Source organism: Rhipicephalus sanguineus, chromosome 8 (genome assembly GCF_013339695.2).
Source record: "Rhipicephalus sanguineus isolate Rsan-2018 chromosome 8, BIME_Rsan_1.4, whole genome shotgun sequence".
Lineage (NCBI taxonomy): Eukaryota > Metazoa > Arthropoda > Arachnida > Ixodida > Ixodidae > Rhipicephalus > Rhipicephalus sanguineus.
In genome coordinates, this window is record NC_051183.1 from 157127752 (window position 1) to 157148526 (window position 20775).

General features: G+C 46.7%; 1 non-coding gene and 1 pseudogene across 1 annotated transcript; both read left to right on the forward strand.

Moving 5' to 3' along the window:
* LOC119403630 (17-beta-hydroxysteroid dehydrogenase 13-like) overlaps positions 1–20519 on the forward strand; it is a 54382-nt pseudogene extending 33863 nt beyond the window's left edge.
* Positions 14328–14399, forward strand: Trnat-ugu (transfer RNA threonine (anticodon UGU)). The gene has a single exon. It is a non-coding gene; the product is annotated as a tRNA-Thr (tRNA).
* Positions 20520–20775: the final 256 nt, after the last annotated feature.

A 20775-nucleotide genomic window follows, 5' to 3' on the forward strand; every position in this document is an offset into this window, starting at 1 on the left:
TCTTTCCCAATAGGTCATAAGCTCTTGCGCCGCGTCAGCGTCGCCTAACAGTGCGTGGCGTCACAAAACCATGAAACTCGCCACGTCTATGAGGCATGTGCGCATTACAGAGCGTACTATGTGCCGAACCAACAAACTTTTAGGTGCGAAGCACCTTATGCGCTAGTTCTTCCGGCGTTTCCTGTAGTCGTAGCCCTCGCGGTAATGCAAGTGGCAATAAGACGGCGCGTTCGCTCAGGAAAAGTTTGCGAGAACGCGCGCTCGCCCGCGAGAGACAAGCCAGTGTGCTTCTGCAGTGGAAAGTAAGACGGCGCGGCCCAGGAAAAGCTGTTTTCTGCGAAGGATGCTGTCTGCGATGGGCGCTGCACGCTTCTGCAATGCTGTCTATAGCAATAAGAGGACTGCGCCCCTCCTCATTGCTATTGATGTGTCCCTATGGGAAACAACAGTGCTTCGCACCTTCCCAGGATTCACGTTAGTGGAGCTGTTTCGGAACGTCAGCCGGCACAAACGTAGAGCCGCATTCTGTCTCTCGCGGCATATTTTCGGAAATAGTTGTGCAATACCCGTTCCCATTGGAACAGGTGATGGCTTCATGCCGATCGTTCTGGATCTGACTAGATGCGTAGCTACCGTTTGAGAATTAGTTGTTCTAATAGAACTTTGAATAGTTTAAGATATTGTGCCGTGTTCTGCACCTATAAAGCTCGCTCCGCGAAGTGTGTTCACTGGACATGCCTTATGGCATGCCCATCGTCTCGTGGCAAGCTGTCGCGATTGTTGCAAGGTGCCATAAGATAGCAACAAAAAGTTGGCCAATCGGCGACGCAGGTGCTACCCTCATCCCTCGGTGTTTTTTTCGTGGCATGCCCGCTCAGCCAGACAAAACGGCAGACAACTGCGCGCTCAACGATTCATGTCAGCTGGAAAGATAAGGAAAGAGTGCCTGACAGGCACGTAGCCAGGATTTTTTTTCGGGGGGGGGGGGGGGGCGGGGGCCCCCGGCCTAATTATTCAAAGAAAGTCTTTCATGGTAAAAGAAAAAAGTTGCCCGGGAACATAAAAGGCTGGACGAATTTCGGGGGGGGGGGGGGGCCGGGCCCCCCGGGACCCCCCCTCTTGCCTACGTGCCTGGTGCCTGAGTAGGCAATGCTGCACGCTTGCAAGGCAACAAAAATGGAGCTTCTGCAAACAGGAAGGCCGTGTGATCGGGCTATCAGCGAAGTGCGTTTCCCGCCTGTACATGCATTTGCAATGGCACAATTTGACATTACCATAACGGAATAGAAAGGGAACGGAAGGTGCTACGTTAAAGGGCCTTTTGTACAACCTATTGGTGGTTGGGAATTGTATGCGCTGGCAGATATCAACTTCCCCTAAATGTTGCAGATGATACAGGAGTTCTTGCCTGGGATGCTGGTCCAGAAGGAAGGACACATCGTCGCCAGTCCTCCATAGCCGGCTACGTGGGCACTGGGTACCTCACAGATTACTGGTAAGTGACACAAAACCACAGGACACAAAAACCACAGTAGGCCAGTCCGTCCCTCGTGCTGTTATATTTTGCAATGTCGCACCAACTAGCCCAGACAAAGTCTCTACTGGTAAGTATTGGGGTAGAGACGAGTGATTTGTTATATGCCGTTCAACCCACTCTCCTGCGTTTCATAAAGATTGCAAGAACACTTTTAAGGTTTCGTTCAGGCTTAATAAGCCCAAAACGCATATTATGGGCGAAGCACCTTAAGACCTCACAATGCCCGCCGTTCGCCGTAGTTTACAGTCGAAACGCAGGTGCAAAACATCTGTGCATAAGCTGTCTACAGAGCGAACATAGCGCGATATGGTTTAAAAATGCGATGGCAACAAATTGGAATGTAACGCGAAGAACGGAAGCCAGCTCTAAATTACCAGCGCGTCGCTCAAGCCCAAAGGACGCACGAAAAGACCACACACGGACGAGCGCGAACTATCATGCGTCACCGCTCGACACTTGAAGCGCACTGCTAAACATAAAGCACGACGCACGAAAAGAACGAACAGGTACACACAGGACGAGCGCGAACTAACTGTCACAGTTGTTACTTATTTCTGTTTAGACAGCGCGCTCCTTTCGCAAACGCGGCCGCTGTAGCGAGCGAAGTGACTTTCATACGCTCTGTGACTTCAGCGCGGACATCGCGGGGAAAGCACAAGACAGACAACCCCCAGCTCCACCCCACACCCCCGCCTGCCACCTCTTTCCTCGAGATAAGCGCACGATGCGACCACGCCCTGTAGGGCGAAGAGCAATGACGTTCGCAGGAGCGAGCCGACGAACATTAAAGCGCGCACTGCGCGCGATCTCGCTGGTGAGACAGCGGAAGGGCAAGGTTCTCTCTGCGCAAATATTAGAAGAAGCGAGCGAGCTGGCCGACGACTTTAAGTGCGCCCGCTGCGCTCCTAGCGCCATCTCGCTGGTAATGAAGAAATGCTTATAAGCGCCTGCCGTCTCTGAGTACTGCGGTAAGGGGTGTATATAACGCTCGCCGTTAGGCCTGAACGATCTGCGCTTTGTGGCATAGTGGATAGAGCCACGCGCTGCGGATCGAGAAGTCGCTGGTTCGATTCCGCGCTTCGGAAGCTTTTTTCGGCATTACTTTTTTTGGGACTTTTACATTATTTACAAATACTGCTATCTCTATAGAACGAGACATAGCAGGAGTAGTACATGAGTTAGTAAAAAAAACTACAAGCATACAAAACATTGAATCATACTGTTGAAAACCAGGAAGCGGAGCCGAAGTACGAACGTCTTGTTATTCGACGCTGGGTAAAAAACTAAAACTGGAATGCGGCGTGCGCTCGGGTCCACGCTCGCTTGTCACTTCTTCGTCTTCGCTCCTCTTCCAAAAGAATATTTAACAGCTCCCGGCCGAACAATTAGTGCGGATTTGCTTCTTTCGAGTCGATTGTCTACCAGATGTCGAAGCTTCTCCGGCACGTTCCAGGCGGTGCAACATCTGTACCGGTCTCCGCACCGTGCCCGCAGTAGCGCACACGGTGTATGAACGAACTTTGCCGTCGCTGTCCGTAAATTCTTCTGCGACTCTTCCATCTCCCGCAGTTGTCTTGTCGAGTCCTTTAGTTTCATGTCTCCAATCCTCGTTGATTCTTCGCTTCTATTCTTGTTGACGTGAATGAAGCGAAGCTCTTGGAAGTGCTCTCGTCGACACCGGCTATCGAGATCGCTTAGTACTCGTTCACTGTGTTTCCATCTTCGCTGATGTATTTCACGTGACGACTCTATCTCTCCAGATGCTTTGCTCGTTGCTTTGCTTGCTCGCTGCTTCGAATGTCTTGCTCGGGAAGAGGCGTCGAATACCACCGGAACTTTCGACGTAATTTCGTGGCGTCTCAATACATCTTGGTTTGTCCCGTTGTACGTCATACGTTCTTTCGTACTGTCCGCTTTGTCGTTTTGAGCGATATCGTTGCTGTAGTAGCTGCTCATCGCAGTGGTATTTTCCTTCTTAAACTTTGGTTCTCGACGTAGCCTTCTCCGTATAGACTCCAGCTCTTGAAAGCTGCGCCCTGTTGTCTTTAATCTCGGAAGAGTTGCTGTACCCAGGCAGTTCAATTTGACAGCGTTCACTGTTCTAAGAGGCGATTCAACGGAGTTCTTGACGACGTATTTGTCATCTTTCGAAAGTCTTTCTTCGGGGCCAGTCCCAGATGCTCCACTTCCCAGAAAGCGCTCAGTTGCTGTGAGACATTGGTTTCCATCAGGTGTATGTTGAAGGTCCTTACGGTTTCTGGCTGGAACTTCGGCACACTTCTGGTATCTCCATGTAGTGTCCATCCATGATTGTTTCGATGGCGGTTAAGGAGTCGTCCAGTCGTTGAATTTTTCCCCTGACGAGTTGCCAGTAATAGTCAGCTCCTATAAGCACGCATATGTCAGGCTCATGTGAGACCTGGAATACGGTGACATCAGCCAAACATAAGTCCTGTCTTTTACCCTTTCAAGCACATTTGTCTCTGTCAGTGCTGACAAGTCACTGCATACTTCTGGGACTTCTATAGCCTCTATTCAATCGAGTTTGCGTCGTACTGGCTATGTAGCGTAACGCGTACTCTCCGATAATATTTCCGAGGTGCAGAAATGTTTCCGAATCCAGAGATGGTGAGCTGCTCTTCGGCTACCACGGTGGCTTTTAGCTTCCTAGACAACTCTTCCGTGATGAAGCTGCGTTGACTGCCACCATCAATTAACATTCTTACAAGGCATTTGTCTCGAGTGCCCACAGCCCAAACTTGCGCGGTCTGCAGAAGTACTGTGCTCTTTAGCGAGTCTGTAGAAGAGCTGGATACAGTGGTCTGCGTTTCGTTATTCTTCTGTATCCATTTTGGGTCGCACATCGTTGTGATGTGTCGTCCCTTGCATTTCGCGCAGCTTAACCTCTTCCAGCTTCTGCATTCTTTCGCTCTGTGAATGGTTTAGCACATCGGAAGCAACATCCCAACTTGCGCAGTTTCTCTTTTTCTCATCTAATGTTATCTCAGATGGGCAGTCATCCACCGAGTGATCTTTGCCGCTACATAGCACACAACTCTCTGGATCAAGCTTTACGGCTAACATAGACGCAGAACCTCGGTTATGTCGTTAGATTTGGTTTCCGGTTAAAACTCGTTCTCTGTGGTCATCCGTCAGCAGCAAAGCCTGTTCCCGGCTTCTTACTTCGAGGCTTAAGAATTCTAGAAGAATAGACAATTCATCTAGTTGGTCACTAGTACCGCTTGAGTTTGTCGAAGATAAGGTGCGCTGAGTATAACGGAGCACCATTTCTTGTGGAAGGTTCTGATTATTGCTGTTTTCAGTAACACTCCGTACTCTTTTTCTTCGACTCCAAGGTTACGAAGGGATCTCACGGGGTTTGTACCTCTTCATGCAGCCTTTGAGCCCTTCAAAATCTTCGCATGAGCGGACTTTACGAAGGTTAAGAAGCCGGCGCATGTGGTCGTTAACAATCAGCGACTTATGGCCGAATCTTTCTTTGAGAAGATCTATAGCTGTGCTATAACTTTCGTTAGTTGGGCCAGGCCGCGATGACACCTTCCGCTTTACCCGACAGGTAGCTCCGGAGGTATTTCAATTTGTCCACGTCTGCGAGATGGCGGTTCTGATCAATAGTTGACTCAAATTGATCCCAAAACTCAGCCATCTAATTGGTTCTCCATTAAACTTCGGTAGATCGAGCTTAGGTAGTTTAATCTGTGCACGTGCTTGATGAGAATCATCGTGAGATGCGTGCGTAGCTACGGCTTGGGAGAGGACAAAATGCGTTCAGCGTGGGACTTTGCGAGGACGATTGAATCTTGATATTGCCCGACGCTGTTAATCTCATCCTCAAGGTTATCGTCAGTGACATGCTCTTCTATTTGGTTGTCAAGTTCCGTGAGCATCGTTTCCTTTATCGTCAATAGGTTAAGATGATCGGTTAGCTCACCAGTTGGCGTTGGTTCCGTCCGCATAAGAGCCGTCATGTCGTTGATGATCCTGGTGACCGAAGCTCGAACGGTAGCACGTTTCCGTCGTAGCCTTTCCATGTCGTCACGTCGGGAATCGAAGGCTCGTGATGACGTGGATCGTTCTTGGTTTCTCTCCCAGCGTCGTCGCGTTGATCGCGTCGATCGGCCGCCCTTCAGGTAGCTCGCTTCATCGCCAGGGGTCTTCAACTGTTGTTCTATCCTGGTCACGGCACCATACTGTTGAAAACCAGGAAGCGGAGCCGAAGTACAGAACGTCTTGTTTATTCGACGCTGGGTAAAAAACTAAAAACTGGAATGCGGGGTGCGCTCGGGCCCACCTTCGCTTGTCGCTTCTTCTTCTACTCTCCTCTTGACAAGCATAATATTTAACACATACAAAGCAGAACAGGGGACACGAGTTACAATGCATGATACTCGACATACAATGAGGCATCATTAAAGCATCACGAAATGTGGTTCGGCAATTCTTCCACAAACTGTTCGTTTGGCCTTTCCCGCAAAGAGCCATCTAAGCTGTTCCGAATTTCGACAACGCTTGGAAAAAAAGAGTACTTAAAGCAATTTACGTCCGCCGCGGTGGTATAGCGGTTACGGTGCTCGGCTGCTGACCCGAAGGTCGCGGGTTCGATCCCGGCCGCGGCGGTCACATTTCGATGGAGGCGAAATGGTAGAGGCCCGTGTACTTAGATTTAGGTGCACGTTAAAGAACCCCAGGTGGTCGAAATTTCCGGAGCCCTCCACTACGGCGTCTCTCATAATCATATCGTGGTTTTGGGACGTTAAACCCCAGATATTATTATTATTATTAAAGCAATTTACAAATGGCTGAAAAGGAATAATATTAAGTGGATGGGATCGGCGCGTGGCACGCCTAGTGGAATGACTGAAAGATATCGGCGCTTGGATGCGACTGCGGCCGTGTACAATCTGATGAAACAGTGCGATACGCTCAAGCGTACGTCGATGAGCCAAAGGTTATAGCGACAAAGCGCATGCGTGAGCAGGAGAAAAATCGCGGTCATATCTGCGAAAAATGAACCGCATTGCTTTCTTTTGTATGGCCTCAAGCTTATTTATGTCAACTGCAGTGTAGGGCGACCATACCACCGAGGCGTAACGGCCTGACGAGGGATTTGTAAGCAGTCAATTTGCAGTTCCCTGGTAGAGTGCTTCAGAGTTCGTTTCAGGTATCCCAGCTTCCTAAGTTCCCTAGCACAAATGGTTTCAGTGTGCAGGTGCCACTTTAGATTTTCGGTGAAGGTAATTCCAAGATATTAAATGTTTTCACAGGGTTAAGGTAGTGCCCATGGTAACTGTAGCGGAAAACTAGCGGCTGCTTTTTGTTAGTAAAAGTCATTTGTACAGTCTTTTGGTAATTAATACATTTGCCACGCGGTGCTCCATGCACAAAAAGATGAAAACATTGTTGAGACCCTCTTGATCACGTATGTTAGTTACACAGGTATAAAGCACGCAGTCGTCAGCGTACAACCGCAGTCTCACCGGTGTGTCCCTAATGACCTTTGCTACATCATTAATGTAAATAGTGAATAGCAGTGGCCCAAGAACCGAGCCCTGCGGTACACCGGAAGTAACCGCGGCCGACGGTGACTGTGCGGGATTGAAAGTGACAAACTGTGTCCTTATACGTAACCAATCAGCTATCCAAACTGATATTTCCTCGTCACTAATATTTTGCTGAGCCTGAAAACAAGTTTTCTGTGGCACACCATATCAAATGCTTTTTTTTGTAATCTATAAATATGGCATTAACTTGACCTCGATTATTCGGGGCTGAAGCGATGTCATGGGTGAATTCAATAAGTTGGGTAGTTGTGGAAAGGCCAAGGCGGAAACCATGTTGATTCTGCGACAGTATGTCATTTTCAGAGAGGTACCGAAGAATATGCTTATGAATTATGTGCTCTAAGAGCTTGCAACAAGTACACGTTAAGGAGATAGGTCGGTAGTTGGAAATTTCTTGCTTATTACCCAATTCAAGACAGGAATTACATTGGCGATTTCCAAATTGTCGGCACTGTACATGTGTCTAATGATTTACGGAAAATTATGGCTAACGAGGCTACACACACACACACATATATTATATATATATATATATATATATATAATATATTATATATAAATATATATTATTATATATAATATATATATATTATATATATATATATATATATATAGATATTATATATATATATATATATGCAACATGACGGCGGCGACGGCGATGGCAAAAAGCAGCCGAGACTGCCCATACAATTGCTATCGCAATAAGGTAGACCGTACTCGGCGCGGCGCCGCTCGAAAGCAAGCGCATCGATTAACAGGTGAGAACATACGCAAATCCGTCTTCAGAGAGCGCACATGGTAATATATTATTCGGGCGCGGCGCCGCGTGCGAGGTCGCGCGACCTCGTCTTTGCCAACTTGAGGCTGGATCCGATCGAAGAACCATTGCCTCTAATTTTCACGGAGCACAAAACAGTATAATGAAGGCAAAAGAAAATCCACAGCTTAACACGACGTACGAGTATGACCAATAAAACATTGTATAACTGTACACACGCGTGTCACTCATTTACATGCGCGAGTGGGCAATGCGACGGGAGATTCACGGTTACCGAACGATCCCCAGTGCTTCGCCCACTCATCATCGTTCACTTCGTGGATATGCGTGGATTTTGTTAGTTCAGAACTTTTTTGATGTGCGTCTTTTATAAATTTTGCCGGACACGCTGTTCAGAATAAAATTGTAGGTTGTTCGATGACGAAGTCCTCTGCAGCCCATTCTTATGAAACTGAATGTGAACGAATATTGTTACGGGAAGGCACAACTTGTTCTGACAACAGGGCGCAGCCAAGGGGGGGGGGTTTCAATCCCCCCCTCGAAATTTTTCAGTTTTGCTTACGTATATATAAACGCACACATACAAACGCACTCAGAACATACATAAGGTATGGTTGAACCCCCCCTCGCCCCTAAAAAAGTTTCTGGCTACGCCCCTTGGCGCCTTCATGGCTGTCAAGCAGAAAATGAATTTTCTTTGTAAGCAAGTTACGTGGTCGTGGTGACTTGAACTAATAGTAACGTCCGTCTAATGTAGAAAAAAAGGCAAGGCAGTCATAGTAGGACGGTTGCGAGGGCCACTTGGTGTTCGAAGCCCGTGGAGCAGTGTAGCACTACAATTGCTACTTTGTGTTTAGAAAAATGCACTTAATAACCTGAAGGACGCTTGAGCTTCGCGTTCAAGAGTATAACGCGATAGCTGAATCGAGCCCCGTGCGCATCGCTTTGTCAAGTGCTAGCCTCGCTTCGGTTTTCGGTACATGCCTCAACCGTGCCGTAAGGAAACGAACGACTATGAGCATAACATTGGCTGTTTTAAAGTATCCTAGAATGCCTACTGCAAGTACAGTTGTTAAGTGCCCACTACGCCATATTACTCCTTTTGTGAATCGGCGAAGGGCCCACAACGCGTTTGTAAGGTAACACGCGATCCTACGCAGCGCTGCACATTGTTGATGCTTTTGCTGATGATTAAATTTGTCTGAGCGCTTTGTAATGGGTGGGCCTTTAACACACCCATTCGTTGCGAAATTCACATGTTTGGATGCCTGGCGCGATTCTACGCTTCTGCCTTACAATATTACATGCGTTAAAGGGACACTAAAGAGCAAAATGATTTTTCTCAAATTAGTAAAGCACTCTTTCACGATACCAAAAATACCACGCTTGCTTCGAGAAGACGCTTAGTAAGCGAGAAAACGCGCAAAAAGAAAATGTGGGTGGTGACGTGACCTTGAAGTTTGCGCACCATTCGCCGTGACGTCACATGTTTTGACGGCGCCTACTAGGCACTACGTAGTTCCTAATGGGTAAAAATGAAGTACGTTGTCCTCTAGAGGGGCTATAGACTTGACATACCAAGTTTGGGGTAATTTCGTTGAGCCAATGGCTCCGAAATACGATAAATACACTTTGAAATCCATGACGTCACGCGGGGAAATTTCGGCGTGAAATTTAGAATGGAACTTGGAGTTTGATTTTCTCCTCTAATAATAAACATGTGATGGTGAAATTAACGACATCAGAGTTCGGAGAGCACAATTTATCGATTTAAACCGATTCATTGTTTCTCTTCGGTGTCTCTTTAAGGAGACTCCTTCCACTAAATGGCATCATATAGTGTTTTTTTTACCAAGCAGTTTCAAATCTACTTTTCCATGAAATTCACTGCTTTAATACCCTTTTAGGACGAAACGTTATTTGATACATCTTTCTGTGTAACGCTTGTACGCTTGTAGAGGCCGCCTTGAGTATTTTGTTCGCTATGCATCCTATAATTGCGCGCATTTGTAATAAGTACCATGAAAGGACAAAAAAAAGTAGCGTGGCTCTGTGGTCTGTCCTTGGAATGAGTACAGTATGTTATTCACCAAACGACGGTCGTAATCTTTGTTCGTCATATGCCTCGAAAAACCTAGGCACGTCACAGCGTACAGACCAGTCGCGCAGACGGCCTGGTTCGATTTTCACTCGAACTCGGATGTTTTTATTATTTATTTTATTTGCATCTTTTTTCGGTAATTCATATAGCGTGTTTCAATTTTTTTTCCACGCAGTTTCAAGAAATAGCGTGGCTCAGTGGCAGAACGCCTGCTTGCGAAGCAGACGGCAGGGTTCAATTCTCACTCCAACTCGAAGATTTTTTATTATTTATTTTATTTGCATCTTTCTCGATTTTTTGGGCACGGACAAGATGATTGCTGGCACTCAACCAAGACGCCGTCACCAACGCCGACACCGGAATTTCCGCGAAACGATCTCTTTACGATATCGCGTTAATATCTCGAAATTTTCGGCGCGTGCTGTTTGCGTTTTTTTTTTTTTTTCGTACACGCACGTTGTATGACTTTACAAAAACTTTCACTGTTTCGGTCTATTTATGCGCCTATGCAGTGCATTTCCTTGGCAATTAACGCATGTCTTCCTCGTTTTTCTTCCGCTCTTTCTTTTTTGAGCTACAGCCTTCCTCAAGACAGCCAAAGTGCAGTACTTCTGAGGTGCGAGAAGCGGTAGCTGAGCACGACATCTGTTACTCAGCACTGACAGCACCATATATAAAATCGACCTGAGTCTCGCACCTCAGAAGTACTGCACTTTGGCTTGAGGGTCGATTTTATATATCCGCTTTACGTGCAAGTTCTACGTTGCGCCACTTCCTGTGATAAACATAATGAGGTTGTGCCTTTTCCTGTACGTGAGACTGCTCATGTTAACAATACCGTTCACATTTAAAGGAATGAAGGAATGCTGAGGCTGTTTTACTGAGTCATTCTGCTAAATCCAAAGTCTAATGTCTTACCCTAAAATCTACTGCAATAAGCGCGTCAGCATTTGGAGAATGTCCGCAAATATGTTAGAGATATCGCGTTCGGTAATAGTGATAAATTGAGCTGATAGACCAAACTGTATGCGCGTGAGAATCTAGCGTGCTGAGCTGAAAGAGGGCGGTAACGTGTTCAGTGCCATTCCTTGTCACTTATCGCTTGCTAGTACTGGTTGTGCTCCTTTAGTGGAATATGTTTTTTTTCTCTTTCGAAAAAACAAACAAACACTGGGGCTTACGTGAAGCTCTGTGTGCAGCGCGTCAAAGTTCGCTGTCCGGGGACTGATGTGCGCTTTGGACGAAGAACTCTACCAGCTGGGCCTGCTTGACAAGATCAAGCTTACAACAGTCTGTCCCATGGCCATCAACACCGGCATGTTCAAGGAGCCGAAGTCAAGGTAAAAGTAATGAAATAGGCGGGTTTAATACTGTCAATTCATGATAACTGTGTACAGCGCCTCTATTGTTTTTCTTAGTTTTAACCATACTAGGGCACGTGTTTGAGCCACGTTCGTGCTTATCGAGATAGGCACACGGTAGAGCCGATAATTCTTTATTAAATGCGAAGTATCTTATGGCGGAGTTCAATCCGGTGGTGGTGGTGGTGATGGTGGTGGTGTGCGGCGTGACCACCCTTACTGCGCATGCGCATACCCTCTCCGCTCACCCTCGCGCCTCCCCTCTCCACTTCTCCTCTCCCCTCCCCTCACCACCTCCCATCCCCCTCTCCCATTTCCACCTCTCCACTTCCCCTCTCCCCTCCCCTTCTCCACTCTCTTCCTCTGAAACGCAGGCTAGACATGCCGAAATTCTCTCCTTCGCAACGCCACGATGAGCACCAGCGCATGCGCGTCCCCTTTCCCTCTCTCTCCTCTCCTACGCTGCCCCTCTCTCGCACGCCTGCCGACTGCGTTCCCCGCTCGCCCTGTGAGAATTAACGGCCAGGTTAGAGGGAAGACAAGACGCGCGTAGCGTTCCTCTTCGCGTTCCACGACGCGAGGTCGGTAGCTTCCCCAAAGAACGCCAATGGAACGCGATCGTGCAAGTGCTCCGGCTTCGCATCGCCTCATGGTCCCCTTTAGCGGGAAATGGTGTAATTTTTTTCTTGCTTTCTATAGTGGACGGTCGTCTACCTGTCAGAGTAGCCCATGACACGTCCCATGCGCTGTAAGGCCTCTAGCGCGATGATCCGGAGGGGATTTGTACACACAATACTTCGGAATCGGTGCGGCCTCCTTCGAATCGTTAGGCAATGACACGGTAGGCGACGTGGTCGTCACTGGCACAGGCAGCGTGTCCCCAGTGGCCTCGGAAAGTGTCTTAGTTCTACCACCGAGGTAGTGCTACCACCGAATTTCCCAGTGCAGCGCCTCCAGTAGTGCGCTCATGTGGTGCTTTCTCTCTTCTGAAGCCCTAAGGATAATTAGGTTCATTCTATGAGCAACATATGACAAAAAAGAAAGCCATTGACATCTAAAGAAAGCTGTCATACGTGCTTCCGATGGTCGAGCAACTCACACTGCAGTTGTTCATCTCGTGCCAGAACACTTGTGTCAGCCGGCTGTGTGTCCAAGTCCTTTACTTCATTAAAGAACCGCTTTTAGAATACTGTATTGTTGTGCGTCCGCAGAAAGAATATTCAACGCAAGTCGAGCGTTTATCACGATATTATGCGGCTTCGGGCATAACAGCAGGGAAAAAAAATACATCCGTGCTGTATTGAAGGCGCTGACTGGGAAATTGCCGGCAGAGTTTTCGTTCCATACTATGATATTTGTTGGCACTTAACGGCCTTTAACTTTCACAGTGATGCATTCCTTCTCTCGTTTGTCCTCTGAGCAGTAGTTTGGCGCGCAAGCGGGCTCATCCGCAGTCGAAGCGGCACTCATGTAATGTGAGTGCCCGCAGCATCGAGCGGCCGCTGCTGCGGGTTGTCAAGCGGCTGATCCAAGACAAAGCTTGCTGAACCATGACGCCGGGCTGCGCATTTGTTGGTGCGGAGCTGCTGATTTGTGATTATGTCACGTACAAGTATTTTTAGCAACTTATATCCGAGTTTCAGCCCATAACTGACGACGCGGCCGCTAGGCTGGCATGGTCACATTTGACGCACTATAACTTATTAGCAACCAAAATAATGCAACGTTTTTTTCTGCACAATAGTAGATGACGTCCTTGACTTCAATCAGGGGGATTTTAAAAAAAATTAAAAATGGCCTTTTTGAGAAAATCATTTTCAAATTTCGGCGTTTTTTGGTAAATCGCGTACGTTTCAGCCCAATTATCAAGTAAAACGGAGCGCGACAAAACCACGCAAATTATTTTAAAAGAGAGCGAAAGTATGAAAGTTAATATGTACCAATTTTTATTATCCTCACTTTAACTTCCTTGCAGCAATAAATTCCTGAAGTACAGGTATTTTGTGGGATTTGCCAAGTTTGTGATATTTTTCTTCAAAAGTGCTTCGACAAGCAAGGAAAATAATAGACCCGTAAGATTGTATTTTACTTGTTCTTCAAGGGGAATAAATATTGTTTTTTTTATTGATATGATATGTAAGGAGATGTGACGAAGAAGTGCACAGTCTTTTCCCTAGGTGCGCTCAAAATTCAGAAATCGCGAAATTGGCGGAAAAGCGTTTTTGCGGCCAAAATTTGTATATATTTTTTTCACGCGAACAAAATTTTTTTTCGCAAAACTAACTGGGAAACCATTGTTCTGGGTGTAATGCCTAGACCTACAGTAAATTTCATCAGAATCGGGAATGGTGACCAGGACCTCGTGTTCGATCTTATCTGGACACACCCTAAAAGTAACTATATTTGCTGGAAAAATGCAAGTAAGCGCAAAAAACGCGACAAGCGACTGGCAAATTCTACAAGCGACTCGGCGAAAAAAGAAGCCCAAATCCGCTTATTATAAGCGGAACTGGAAACCCTGGCGCACATTGGAAAGAAGGAAACGTAATCACAGCGCAAAACCGCGATGTGAATGGTAATGTGGATCGGTCCCTGCCGGCGGCAAGTTATCGCTTCGTCCACTTTACTTTCTTCACATTTATATCCTAATTACTACAAATAACATCCTCTGTACTTTCTGTGGCATTATTGTCTGTTAGTTCTCATTAATGTTGTGTCTAACAACGAAAAACAAGCCTTTAAAAAATAATCTAGCAAGGGTCTCGTTCTGGCAGACTTGATAGCTTCAGGTAGTGTACGAGGGATTATTGGTCAGCTGCCAGCTCGTAAAAGATCACATGCTCCGTGACGCCAGCAGGCGGAAAAAAGTGTTCCACACTCGCCGCCATGGCTGAGATCGGCGCTGACTAACACTCCTAGGTTTAAATACACATATATACCCCATAAAGTGGACGGGAGGATGACCGCCGCCGTAGCTCAGTGGTAAAGCATCGGGCGTGTTATTCGAAGGTCGCAGGTTCGGTCCCTGCCGGCGGCAAGTTATCGTTTCGTCCACTTTACTTTTCTTCACAATTATATCCTAATTACTACAAATAACATCCTCGATACTTTCTGTGGCATTATTGTCTGTTAGTTCTGAATAATATTGTGTCTCACAGAAAGGCGCACTTCGAGAAAGACGTCATACTTATGTGAATATAATGAAACCCAGCGCATCACCAACTGGCCCAGTTTTCAATTCTTATGTGAATATGTTTTCCTTTAAAAATTCCACTTAGCAAAAATTTGCTTGCACCTGAGGCTGCCGCATGCCCCCTTGTCTTGCTCTAGCGGCCACAGAAAAGGGATATTCAAAACAACGCCAAGGATTACGACCACAAGAACAGCTCAGCGCGCATAGAAAAGCGCAGCAGATGGCTGGTTCCGGGACAACCGAGAGACATCCGGTGGCCCCACAAGCTCACGTTTCGGGTAGGGTCGATGCGCCGGCCAGCTGTTCTTGTGGAGGTCAGTGGTTGGTACAGCGACATAATCGCCGCTGCCCGTTAAGTCCCACTGCTCGACCATTTCAAGGCTGTTGCGCTCTCGCGCAAAGTGCTTGCCGCTAAATGTGGGCGTGGCATGAGCCAGAGCACCCGAAGTGCCACTGGAAAACTTGATGAGTGCATTGTAGATTACTTCACCAAAGGCTGCCTCAACAGCAACTTCACCTTCAGATCTTGAGATGCAAGCTGCGCTGGTTTTTTTATGGTTACATAAATGCAGGCAGCGAGATAAAAAAAAGAATGACACACGGAGAGAAGAACGCAGGACGAACACTGAATGGCACCATGAGTTAGCAATCTACATATCAGGAAAGACAGAAAAGACACCGTGTTTCTCAATTTTAATCGCGTGTGCGTTAAATGCTTTCCAGATTTCCATGGCTGGCGCCCATCTTGGAAACAAAGGCCGTTGCCGACCGGACATTGGACGCGGTTCTTCGAGAAGAGCTCGAAGTTGTCATCCCGCACAGGATCCTCATTATGCACAGGCTCATGTTGTGAGTGGAAACGGCCTCATTTACTTCTTAGTGTACGAACTTACTTCTTGCCGTTTGGTATACTTAGTATTCTTAGTATATGAAACGCACCTGTTTCGTTACTTGTGTGCCATGGTGACATTACAATGCCGACACGCCATTCACGGAGACCTAGCAAAACTAGAACTCCATCTTTTTTTCTTGCAGTACAGGATATAATAGTACCAAAAGTATTGAAATGTTTTTATCTACGTGCAAAAATAATCATTAATTTCAAGTTGATCTTGTGGATGATCTACAACCCGGACATCGCCTTAACATTTTAAAAAGCTTGGGCGCAGCCTCTTACGCCTATATCATAGTTTTGATGAGTGAAAGACACGCATTAAAAATGGTCAGATAAATCCTATAAGGAAATGTTACCTCAGCTTGCTGTCCTTAGCAGAACCCACTTGCCATGGTCACTGATTTTAAGGGTTAAACTCGCTGAGGTGTTTCGCTCACCTGGATGTTTCTTTCGACCAAGCCTTATATTGCACAACGATGCGATAACCTGTTGACCAGGACAACGTGATTATACTTATCGAAAAGTATTGCTGGTAGTGCTTGATGACATGCCGTGCGTGAATTTAAATCACTGTAATATAGCAAATTGGGCGAGTTGGAATATAACTCTGTGTCTTGTTTACACTGGTCATGATGAGTATGAAACACTGATGCTATAGTTTACATTAATGATTGTTGAATGTTCTTGTGTGCGTCTTGTCCTCACTTTTTTTATGGTTAGGTAGCATCTTGTGAAGAAAACACACACTAAGGCCAAGAAAGGCATGGGATGCATTCTTTGTTGCTTTTATCTCAAGGAGGGTACACCGCGAGAAATACGCGGTGAGGTAAATGTGCTACCGATTCCCAGAAATATGTACACGGAGAACGACGCGGAAAGCCGTGTGGAGGGGGCAAAGGCACTCAACACGAAATACAAAAAGATCAAAAACGTGGTTCACGTAAACTAAAGTCCACGTAAAAGTCGCCAATACCCAAATGCACCAAAAAATGGGTGTCACGATCTAGATGGACAGGCTGACATAAAATACAGCAGCTCATTACGAGCGTATAGCGCATAAACGGCAGAGGAATCGGCCATCGCATTGAAAATATATTCAACGTTGACTCAAAGAAAACGGTCCGAAATATTGAAGACGGCGATTCTCGCCGGAGGCGTTTAAAATTTGAATTTTAGCCAATTTGAAAGACCACAGACATGTACAAGTCATCTGGATACCTGCACATGATTCCTTCCCTGGAAACGAGGTGGATCACGCATCGGCTCGAGAACTCGCCAACCTAGCCAGAAGCGCATGGTCAACAATAATGAAATCCCCAAATATTGATGATTTGCGGGGGTCAGTGCCGCCTCCCCACCCGACACTATTGCTGATTTCCAACGGCAGAGTCGGAGCAGCCGATGGACTCAGCCAGCGAGCCCTCGACTCCGGCGTAGAGCAACGCCTACAAATACGCGATTGAAACAGAACCTGCGTCGCTGGAGCAAGGAGGAAGCGCAAGCTCTATCTTTCGAGGGCTGAGTTGCCGACAATACCTTGCGTGTAGTTATTCTATTCCATGGTGAAATTTTGTTGAATTCGCGCTCGTGCGCGGGAGCTTTAGCATCGCCGTCACTATCCGATGAATTGCTCGTGCAGGAACTGCAGCTTTTCAACGCGGCGCTGTCGTTTTTGAGCAGTGACAGCAATGTCATCCGCCATTACTGCAAACACATGCGACCATTGGCGACGCCCCCAAGCATGCAAACAAGTTAAACGAAGTACGTCACGCAGAGTTCCGGTCCACTTCGTCGATTTTGGTGTAGCAACTTTTCCTGCCCCACGGAGTGACTCCTGCTCTGAATTCACTCCGACTGTCTCTTTGGACTCTCGCCCTCAATATGTCATTGGAACACACTTGCACCAAAAGGAGCAGAAAAACGTGTCTTATCCCTCCGTCACAGGAATCGGTATAACACGAAAGTAAAACGAATCTTTACAGAAGTAGCTGAATATTTACAGTACATTGATATAAGAGAGCTTGCACAATGTATATTGGTGTTTGGCAGCTATAGCACCGTTTAACGTGGATGCCCCCACATTGACGCCTGGTGGCGTATGCACACCCCGACGACTAACGTGCATGATCAATGATTACAGAAACCTTTGTGGTGGCTGCAGTAGTTGACGGTGATAGCGTAATCAGAGAAAGCGGTGTGACAGCCAGAAGAGCGTCGTTGACTGGACGCAGAGCTTGGGCATGCGGCATCCCGCCGCATCTTAGAGTTTGAACACCATGGTGGGACTAGAGGGAAACGCAGCGCTCGTTGCATCGAGACTCTAGCCCGGCCACGTTTTACTCGGTGCAAGCCTAAAGGAGGAACGAGGTGTTACAGCCAGGCGACGCAGACGTGCGTCGCAGAGCTATTTTTAATATGGATGAATGCTATGAGCGAGGCCGAGGCTTGGGCTAAGGTCGCCACCTCGCACTTTGTCAAGTCGTTGACCGAAATTGCACTTTTATTGGAAACGCACCGAATGGGACGCTCGCGTAGCAACGACGCGTTGCAGGAGCTAATCGCGGAGGCCGGGATCCTAATGCATTACTTCACTTTACCGCTCCCAGACGGCGACACTAACCCACCAGCCAAGAGCACTGTGAGAGTAAAGTGGGAAATATAAGAGGCGCGTTTGTAAAGCCTCCACAGTGTGTGACCGTGGCGAAGTGAATAGCGTGCCCGGCATCTGTTGTCGCGGACCGAGAGGTTGTGGGTTCCACTCTCGTTGATGATACTTTTTTTTTCTTTGCCATCTGATGATGTTCATTTTTTCGACGTCGTTTCCGTGACGGAAATAGGTCACTGAAGTCCTGGTGGACCCCGGCATAAAACACTTTCATGTTGAAACCTGCTCAGCATTCAGCATATGTCAGCCGCGGATGGTGGCCTGCCGCTTCCTAAATACAAACACCTATCTTAATCCGGTGGCCGACAGCGATTATTCTCAGACCAATCATTATGGCGAATGCCATTTATTCGGTGAACGGGCGGACCTGAATTACATTCTGTGGGCTTGCCCTCATGCGATTCTAACGGGCCGCAAAATAGTTAATGAGGAGCAGTGGGAGGCCGTGCGGCTCAACTCAGACCCGGAAGACCAACTCTAAGCTGTCGAGCTGGCCGAAGACGCAGCCAGCGCCCAATGGCTACTGGCCGCCGCTTAGGTGAGACATGGTGGTCGAAATGCTGGACCCAAGAAAGTTCCTTTCTCTCTCTCTATCATATGTAGTGCAATAATGATGACATAATGGGAAAGCAAATAGAGGGGACCGAAAAACAACTTGCCTTAAGCAGGAACCAATCCTACAATCGATTCTCCTTCTTTTGTTCTCGTGTTTCTCTTTGAACATTTTGCCGCCAGACAATGCAGAAAAACCGGCAATAGACTGTTTCTTAATCAGGAAAGAAATTTGTACTTGATACACATCACACTTTCCTTTTAAAGCCTATTAACTGCGCTAGTAAACACGGACAAAGACAAGGGAAGACAGCACGCGTCTACTGGCGCAGTTATTAGGCTTTAAAATGAGTGTGAACCAACTAGCCCGACTTGGTGCTCTATCACACTGTCTATAAGTTTTAACAGAAAAAGCATTATGATTTCCTGGTGATTAGATCCAACCTCAACAATAGCGTAATCTAACTTCCATTGTACGTTACGAAAACACATGTCTTGCGGATAAGTGATTGATGTTTCATTTCAGCGATGAAATGCATTGCCCACCAACGTGTCACTGAAAAGAGTCACGCTGACCCGCGGTGTTACGAACGCTATGAGAAACCAATGAAGAATGTCAAGGGCAGTCTCCCTTGCACGTGTACATAAGAACACTTTTGGATACTGTGTAATGACTGATTGCTTGTCCTAATTTTACCCACCACAGATACCCACCACAGACATGCACGAACTCGCCCAGCAAGAAGTTCTAAAATTGTAGAAGCTGTGGAAGAATCCGCAAAATTTAAAGAATGCGAAGTTGTATAGTCGTCTGGAGGTGAAAAAAAATAAGTGACCCAAGTATTCACTCTTGCACTACACACTGCAAAACCACTTTTGACCACTCTGAACGACGGTTTCGAAATTTTATATATATTTTTTTGTGCTTTCCAGTCTATAAAACCGCAAGCAGTTCGAAAAATGCCAGCCTTCACAAAAAATTCATGTAGACGCTTCGCGTTGTTCACTCAACGGCGCTTGACACTGTATTGAGCTCCTTGTTAAAACTATAACAAGATCATCGGCAAGGCGAGCTTCGGACGGGACAGATGCACAGCAAACGGCCTTCGCATAAACTGCGTGAAACAAGAGCGTTTACCCAAATTGACGTGCAAACTTGGTTCTGCAACTTTTTCATTAAACTTTCAAAATTTCAGCAATTTCTTTTCATATCTCGGATAGTTCCTAATAAATGGTTTTATTTAACAGGTAGAACTTAGCTTTTTTTCTTTTAAATGGTATAATTCCCATTAAAATAGGATAAATGGTTGTCTATTAGGACGATTACGACTTTTGCACCTTTTTAAGCCAAAGAAGCATGTTTTGCCTGAACGCTTCCTCATAGTGGAAGCAATTTATGCTGCTTAAGATCACACCTTGTTTTATCTTTCCGACGCAGTTTGTTCCCGGCAAAAGCAATGAAGCTAATGCAGCGGTTCATGGGTTGCACCGTAGAGCCACACGAGGGCGCAACCTCGACCTCCGCCACAACGTCGGCATTCGGATGAAGACACGTCTTCCGGCTCGTGCTGAGTGCGAGCAGAAGGAGCGCCACCAGCTGATGACCTCGTTCTTCTTGTTTCAAGTTTTGCATTGTTTGTTCGCTCGTTGGCAGCGCGGACTAGAATGAACTTTCGATACGCTAGTCCAATGGTGTTCGTTCTAGGACTGCTTGGACGAGCGGTGTCAAAACGGGTCTTGCGCGCAGGCAAGAAGAAGACAGTTGCGTTCTACGGAGTGTCTGAACTCTTGTCAGCTATGAAAAGATCGATAACTTTGCGAGAAGCAATAAATTCCGCCTGTTTTATAAGTTGTCATTTCGCCTTCTCAATTAATAGCAATAGACGGAAGGATATCTCATGCTGTTTCTAAGTGTGGACAAGATATTTCTGTCACAACAAGCACACAGAAACACGAAAATATTGTTCCATAGCACTCATGTGAAACTCTGCATGTCCTAATGCATCATTTAGGTCAAGTTGCTTTATGGAACACTTTAGCGATCCCATAAAAGTGTACAGAAAGTATTGTCACGTGGTTGTAGCGTCGACGAAGACTGCAGGAAAGGT